At 46.4% G+C, this 8,561-nt stretch overlaps 1 protein-coding gene across 1 annotated transcript in view; it reads left to right on the top strand.

The window, feature by feature from the left end:
- Nucleotides 1-8,561, top strand: part of ELOVL5 (ELOVL fatty acid elongase 5) — a 74,216-nt gene that overhangs the window by 572 nt on the left and 65,083 nt on the right. The window lies entirely within an intron of this gene.

Genomic DNA, 8,561 nt, shown 5'->3' with positions numbered 1-8,561 from the left:
GCAGGCGCCCCGGCCGTTTCTGCGAGATGCTGTCTCACCTGTTTAGCGGTGGAAGCCGCCGGTAGACGGTGTGCCCACTGACTGGCGCGGCGGGAACGCACCCGGCTCGCCTACGGGAGGCAGGGCGGGTGGGCTCTGAGCTCGAGTTCACCCGCCCGGGTTAGATGAACGCGCGGCCGGAGATTCAGGGAAGAGCCCGAGAGCGATCGCGCTTCCTCGGAGAACAAAACCCGCGTGAGCCGGGAGGACCACGGCGGGGCCAGGAGGTCGCAGCGCGGGTCGGTCCCCTCGGGCCTTTCGTTTTTTCTCTTGCCCTCCCGCCTCTGCCCCCGCCCCGGAGGCGAGCCCGCTAGCCTGGGAACACTTCGGTTTTTATTAAAACCAGATAACTGTGGCCAGGGGTCCTCGGAGAGGATGAGGCCGGTGGGGAAGCGCGGGGGCGGAGACTCGGGAACCACCTGGGCTACTCTTGAGGGAATCGGGGCGCAAGGGCGGTGGGGTCGCGGGCTGGAGCGGCTCGCAGCCGGGTCGTGTCTGCTGTGAGTAGCAAGGAAAAGTCCTCTTTTACAGTTTAAACGCAGATAAGACTCGCCCCCCACCCTACCCCAGCGTTCGCAAGCCCGCCTCGGGGTGGTGGGAGTCGTGCCTGGAGCAAGACTTGTTCTTCAGAACTGTGTCTTGCCACCAACCGTTCCGTGCCCTTGCACTTTTAGGGTGATGGTTTCCCCTGCTCACGACTGTAGTTGAGCTCAGCTCTTGGCTTCTTGATTGCAAATGTGGATAATGCACTTGGCCCACTTTGGGGTGGGGGTGGGGAGTCCCGAATGGAAGAATCCAGTGCATGACCTACGAACTGGGCTGCGGAACCTAGGGTTGCGACGGGAGAGTGGTGGGGAGCCTTAATTCTTTAATAGCGGGACCGGTGGCAGGAAGTGCTTTCTTTATAGGGTGGCACGGAAGAGCTCGTGTTCCTTGTTAGGTTTTGTAACTTGTTTCCCTAACCACTCAGTAGATAACCTGTTGGGTGCGCTTGTTTTGCTTGCACCTCTCAGCCAACAACACTGGGGCAGAATCTAGAGATACGGACACAACCGGTTTGGCGTTCGGTGGCTGTGGATGAACAGTTTAACTTTGCATCCGCGGTGAGGGGACAAGCGCATCACTGTTTCAGTCCGCTTGGATGCTGCCTGGGATTCTCCAGGGAAAGCTCAGTACTTGGAAGAGAAAAGTCATTCATGTCCCTTTTGCATTCTTACCCTAGATTATAACTTCTCATTGACAGGAAGTTTTTCTGGACAGATTCTCTTTTTCGCATTTCTTTTTTGTTTCTAACTGAAGACAAAAGGAGAAATGTTATTGATGGTTACTGATGGCTAGTTTTACAGAATATAGAATAGAACTTAGCTGAAAGTGAAAGTAGAAAGTGTATTAAAATTTGACGGTCAGATTTTTTTTCAAGAGAAGTACATTACTTCAGACTCTGTCCTCAGCTTCTTGACTCAATTTCGAAATCATTTCTGTTCAGGGTTTCATGTTCCAGAATTGCTAGGGATTCCATGAGATGATACAGCTGAAAGTGCCCAGCATGGGGGCTTGCCAAATAGTGGTTTGATAAATGTTTCTTCTTCACTTATTTTTCTTCTTGGGGAAGGGAAGTGAGGTTTAGGGGATGTGGCCAGGAATAAAGCTGGAGAATCTCAAATAACTGGGAAAATATTTAAAATTAGGTTTTCACAGACACTAATTCCAGTATTCCAACAAAGCTGTTTTTGAAAATGAGGTGAGTTATCTCTTTGCCTGGGATCTACTGAGCTTTTTCTTTGGGGGGAGTGGTGTCAGAATTCTTAATTTGGGGGTGTTTGCAAGGATCTCTTTGCCACTACCTCCTCGTTTTCTCTCAGCATAACTGTTGATTGTCCTCCTGTTTGTAGAAGTGAGTATCAGTCCTTGGGTGTCTTATTTCCAACTTGAATTACAGAAATCACAGCAAAGCTGTTTACCATCTTTTAGGGTGACTTTGATGCCTAAGTAGATAGTAGAGAGTATGAATGATGGTTTTACTTTTTACTCAGCCCCTTACTTGGCCACATCCTGTCCCTCTCCCCTAAGAAAACTTCTAATTATTTTTAAGCCCTCCTCTGTGCCTACAACTCTTCTGTTACTGATGGGAACAGTTACTGTTTCCATTAGTTACCCAGTGGGTTTGTCTTTGCATACATTCAGTTTCAGGTATTACTGATGTGGGCACCTTCCTGTTAATAGTTGCTTTCCATAGATAATTCTTACATCCACCCTGTGGGAAGTTATATCCCCTACCTCTTTTATAAAGAATTGAGAACTGAGGCCTAGAGATGCCAGGTGACTTGTCCAAATCATGTAGATCTGTCTCCTGCAACTTACCTGCCCCATCCTCTGTCCTTGTGCTGCTCGGATTTGTTCAGTGGGCTCTGCCCTTTATGTAACTCTGTTACTCTGTAACTTAAAAATCTAACCTCATGAATAAAGGTCCATCTTCAAGCCATCCAAGATTAACAGTTCGCCATCTTTCACATCTGTAAAGTCTGTTCCTTCCTTTTAGCCCACATTTGATTCACTGTTTCTATCAGTTTATTGGCTTGTCAGCTACTGAGTGTGTGCTGTGTGTGTGTCTTGGGGTTGTATACAAAGCTGAACAACACAGTTTCTGAAGTAGCTTATACTTTAATCCTTTTACACCTGTACTTCATCTGCACCTTATACTAGAAGGGGATCAGAAGCAGATTTCTGAGAGGGGGCTTTTCTCACTGTATCTGGGAAAGCTTTATGGCAGAGCTTGCCAGGTCATCAGCGCCTCACATTGCCCAGCTGGTTAGTATGCTTTCTGTGCAAGAGACAGAGAACCCAGTGCCAGATGGACTTAAATGACCACCTGACCTGAAAAGTCCCAAAGGCAGAACTTATGTTCTGTTTCTCTGAAGTCTTCCCAGATGTTTGTTAGGTCCATAGGCTGATCTTGCAAGATGACTGCCAGTTCCAGTCTAGACCCCCTATTACCATATTCACATATGGGAACTGCGGCCACCTTCCAGAGAGGGTCCTTGGCCTTGATTTAGGCCTTGGTTACTTGAAGTAATAACTAGAAGAGTGGAAATCTGATATCCTGGGACCTATCCCAAACTGAGGAAGTGCATTTAAGTTTCACCACACCTACCTGGCTGCTAAACTACACCTTCAGGGTAAGTCTCTGTGGATATAGGGGTGTACCAGTATTGGCTATAAGGGCCACTAAGGATGTCAGGCCCCATCAAAGAGAGGATTGAATTAAATGAAACAGAACGGAATCCACATTTGAATTTCACCTTACCCATCATAGAGGAATCTTACAGGTGCACAGAGAACAGGCATTCTTGGAGAGAAAGTTTAGAGAGCCGACAAGTGCATCATTGGGCATTAAAGCAAGTAGCCCAGATGCATGAAGCTGACAGGCAGAAGTGGGAAGAAAGGTTAGTAAGACAAGTTGTTGGTAATAAGGGCTAACTTTTATTAAACTATTACTACGTGTCAGACTCTGCATTGAGCTCTTACATGGATTTTTCTCAAGTACTATTAGTTGGTACTCTAAGCATTCCCACTTTACAAGTGAGGAAATGGAGGCTCAGAAGTTTAGACGCTTGCCCAAGGTCACAAAGCATTCTAGCCTGGGTGGTCTTGACCTCCTAGCCTATTGTCTTTCCTGAGATGTTGTCACAAGACCACTGAGGCTTTTGGACTGGAAGGAGTGTATCCTGAATGTTGTGCTCCAAGGACATGAGTATTGTCAGAGTGCGTGGGGTGGATTGGTGAGGATGGACATGGGGGATATGAGGGTGGACTGGGAGGCTGTTGGAGTAGGCCAGGCAGTGGTGAGGCCTCACCTGGAGCCACGGCCACGAGCACATACTGGAGCGAGCTAATCATTTGAGAATGTCTCTAGGAGAAGATCTACGCAACTTGAAGACCAGCCGGATTGAGGGCCAGCAAGAGGAAGAGTGCTCTCCAGCGTGGGGGTTAGAAGAACTGCAGCGTCATGGAGGGAGGGAGAGGAGGCTTTGTTCTCCATTGGAAACATCTCAAGGGCCCATGATCCATCCAGACAGGCTCTTTCTCCCGCTCTGGTCCCCATTCCTCTTTGCAGCCAGTGTTTGTCTGCCACATTAGAAAGATGCGTTTCCACCACATTTCATCCATTTTCAGGCAGTTTTTCACGTTTTAACATACCTGGGTAGTGATGCATCTTGTAATCAGTGGCATGGTAAAATCACACGAGCCCTCTTTCCTGTTTTAATATTACTGAAATCAGGGTGCTTGTGGATGAGAAAAGGAAAGTCTCAGTACTGGTGAGCTCGTGGAGTCAGTTGCTGGCAGAGTAAGAACCAAGGCCTCTGGGTCCTCTCATCCACTGAATTACCTAAACTCACATAAAATAAACATTGCCTTGTAATAGGGGATTATAGTAAAGCACATGCATATTCCTTTGTTTATTGAAACGGAAGTAATCTGAGAGGTTTGGAAGGTACAGTGGTTTGGGTAGGACGCCTTGTCCTTGTATGGCACCCGGCCGCCCTGGTTTGTTATCCTAAACCTGCCTTCAACCTTAAATCAATTCTGGGCGTTGGTCCTTTAAAACCAAACAGTTATACCAAGAATTTCAGGATCCTTTCAGAACGAAAATTTTTTATGTTCGCTTTTGCAGAGAGCAAATCCTTTGCTTCTGTTTGATCAGGGATAGAGAATCAAAGTTGAAATCCTTTAGGTCTTTGAAAGGTAGATGTCAGAAATCAGGGATGGAAATTACAGTTTTCTCTTTAAGAAGTTAAACGTAACCGCTGGAGTTACTCCGGCCTAGCAGAGTTAGTTGTTCAGAAAGGTAGACCCGCCTCATATTGGGGTTTGTGTCATAGAAGCGCCTTCCCACCCCACCCTGATTTCAACCCATAAACGTTACCATTACCAAGCCGCTTGGTTCCTTCTGACATGTTTCCTCCATGAGGATACTTTTATTTGACTCAAATACATTTGCTTTTAAAATTGTGTGGCCCCTGGATTGAAAATAGTCGTACTTGCTGAGCTTTTAGGAAGACTGAATCCTGTCCTCCCTGCCCGCTCCCCTTCTGGTCCCAGTTGAGCGCAGTGATGTGTGATAACCCCAGTGTTCCTTGTATCTTGTTAGACTTCAGTACCTTTTGTTTGATGTCTTCTTAATGACTGGGGTTTAGAGAATAGTTTTTCACTTAAGATTTCTAGTGCTGGGACTCTCATGCTTTCTCTGATTAGAATAACCATTTTCTTGAAACAACTGCAGCTTCAAATGACAATCCTGGTACTAATTCACGCCCTCTTGTGAGCACATGCTGGTTACAGGTTCCATCTCTATGTTACAGTTCTTCCCCCGTTGTCAACAGTTTCACCCTGTCCGAGCTAACCTCTGATACGTGCATACTGCTGCTGCTGCTAAGTCGCTTCAGTCGTATCTGACTCTCTGCAACCCCATAGATGGCAGCCCATCAGGCTCCCCGTCCCTGGGATTCTCCAGGCAAGAACACTGGAGTGGGTTGCCATTTCCTTCTCCAATGCATGAAAGTGAAAAGTGAAAGTGAAGTCGCTCAGTCGTATCTGACTCCTAGCGACCCCATGGACTGCAGCCTACCAGGCCCCTCCGTCCATGGGATTTTCCAGGCAAGAGTACTGGAATGGGTTGCCATTGCCTTCTCCGGCGTGCATACTAAACAGACCTAATTAGAGCCACACTGCAGAGTTGGCCACTCCGGTTCTTATCTTATCTGAGTTATCCTGAACCCTGAAGTACCTGTTCCTTTTGTCTTGGCACAGCACATGCTCCTACAAAGTAATTGTTGTCAATTTCTCCTTCCCCAAAGAATAGTTCTCATGACACCGAATTCAATAATTATTCATTTGCTTCGCTGGGAAGTTTCGCCATGTGCTGATGTCCCTTGGGGATAGTATTTAGGGTACCTCTGCTTCAGGCTTTGGCAGAAAAAGTACATTACCTGAATATTTATAGGGGCTGTTGACACTTGTATCTACCCTGTTTTTGAGCTGATATGTACCTCTGTGAAAGTTTGAGTTTACCTGTTACAAAACTTCCAAATGTTTACTATGGATCTAAAGTGCATTTATTAAAAGTATCTACTGCTGCTGCTGCTGCTAAGTCGCTTCAGTCATGTTCGACTCTGTGCAACCCTGTAGACGGCAGCTCCAGGCAGAACACTGGAGTGGGTTGCCATTTCCTTCTCCAATGCATGAAAGTGAAAAGTGAAAGTGAAGTCGCTCTGTCATGTCCGACTCTTAGCGACCCCATGGTCTGCAGCCTACCAGGCTCCTCCATCCATGGGATCTTCCAGGCAAGAGTACTGGAGTGGGTTGCCATTGCCTTCTCCAAAAAGTATCTACTACATGCTTTTAAAAGTTAGCAAACCAGTAGGAAGGGGACTGGAGAAGAGGCCTTTCAGGTTAGCAGCTGCAGGGAACCAGGGGTCCAGCTCTGCCCTGAGAGCTGGACAGGCATTGGTGGGCCAATCACTCCACCTCTTTGAGACTTCTGTGCCTAGTTTGGGGTGGAGGGGCTGTTGAGACTATCAGTATTATACCTAAAAGTTAAGTAGGGGACTGACTGAATTTGATGAGCATCATTAAAAAAAAATCTCTCTATTGACTAGAATGTTCACTGAAGCATTGTTTATAATAGAAGATTGAGTCAGCTGAGTAATGTTCTTCAGAAGAATAAATGATGCTGCAGTTGGGCAGTGTAATACTTCGGGACTTATGAAGAGGATGAGGCCTCTCTGTGGGTGCTACATATACTACATGTTAGGTACTTTTCTAAGGTGCTTCACCACCAAGGCTCCCCCATGAAATCGGTACCCCCAGTTTTACAGATGAGGAAACTAAGGCACAGAAAGGTTAGGTGACTTGTTCAAGGCTTCCCAGCTAGCAGGCGACAGAGGCAGGGTTCGCATCCAGCCTGGTCGAAGGCGTCCAGCATCAGTTTCCTTGTTTGGCCCCAGGCCCACCTGGGTTTGATCTACAAGATATGTAAAACCTGAGGGCTGTGGGCTGGGAGGGAAGGGCACCCTCATCCTCTAGGGAACCTCCAGATTGTCTGCTTCCCCTTGGGTAGATATGTACATCGTGTGTGTTTTGAAACATCTAGGTCATTCTGACACAGGCCTGATTAAAGGCTGCTTGTTCAGGTTGTTGAGACTAACACCTTCCCCACCCCTTTAGTTCTCTTGGGATTCTTTCTCTTTTAGGACTTCTTAGTTTTCTTTCTGGGTGTGGGTCACTAGGCCTGACAATATTATGATGGCTCTAAGTACCATAATCCCTAAAATATGAGGATCACAAAATTCAGAGTGGTTTATGTATTAGCATGGAATGTAACCAGGTGGTGAAATAACCGTTGGCTGTAGAGGAGATGATAGATAATTACTGGGTTGTGTTTGCTTTTAAATATGCCACATTGTAGGCTTTTTTCTTTTTTAAATACATTTTAACTCTGCCTGTTATTCTTTTCATCCCCCTCGCACCCCACACCCAAACAATTATAAAATGTGGGGGTTTAGATTGAATTTTTTTATATAAAAAAGAAATGTGTTTTCCTGTCATATCTATATTTATGTTACACTGTTTGAATTAAAATCTAAGACCTTTTCTCTCGAGGGGGTGCATAACTTATCTTTGTTAATTATGTTCCTCCATTCTCTCTTCATTTCAGCTGAGGCTGTAACACTGCGTTTGTATATTTTGTATGAATTATCTTGGAGATCCTGATAATTTATTTTGAATATTCAAGTAATCACATCAGTTAAGAGGCTGCAGTCAGATTTAGAATTACAAGCAGCTGCTCACAGCAGCTGATGTTGCTTAAAAACCTCTTAAATGTTTGTCTCCCGGCCACTTGCAATTGCAGTCTGATTTGTATATTAGAAATGGGGTTGCAGTAGAGCTCACTCTCCTGAAGCCGGGCTTCAAGGGACCAGTTAGAGACTTGCAGAGAATTGCCTGTCCTCATCAGTGCAGCCGTTGATTGTCTGCAAGTCTGCTTCATCCAAGAAGGTGGTTGCCTTAAAACAGGTCAGAGCTTCTCCAAATAGCCCCTTAAGTACAGTGTTTCAGGACTTCATGTCCCGGAGAATGCTTTATGTACTGTGCTTGTTATGGCAGCTCCTTTCTGTTTGCTTCGCAAGACATAGTAGGTTTGGAAGAGGCTCAGGAACCCACTCCAGTGTTCTTGCCTGGAGAATCCCAGGGACGGTGGGGGCTGGTGGGCTGCCGTCTATGGGGTCGCACAGAGTCAGACATGACTGAAGTGACTTAGCAGCAGCAGCAGGGACCCCAGAGGAAGGTGGCTCTGAATGCAGAGTGATGGTAGGTGCCCTACATCGGGCCCTGGTACGGAGCTCCATGCTTGAGTGTACCATCGTTTTGCAAATGGGACTGGCATGTTATAAAGGACTTCCAAAATTCAAAATATAGATGAATCGTTGCAAAGTACTGTTGGAAACCCAATCTCAGTGGGTGAT

The sequence above is a fragment of the Bison bison genome, unplaced genomic scaffold, assembly GCF_000754665.1.
Source record: "Bison bison bison isolate TAMUID 2011002044 unplaced genomic scaffold, Bison_UMD1.0 scf7180017864214, whole genome shotgun sequence".
Classification (NCBI taxonomy): Eukaryota; Metazoa; Chordata; class Mammalia; order Artiodactyla; family Bovidae; genus Bison; species Bison bison.
Note: the sequence above shows the minus strand (reverse complement) of the source record. Positions and strands in the feature narration are given on the sequence as shown.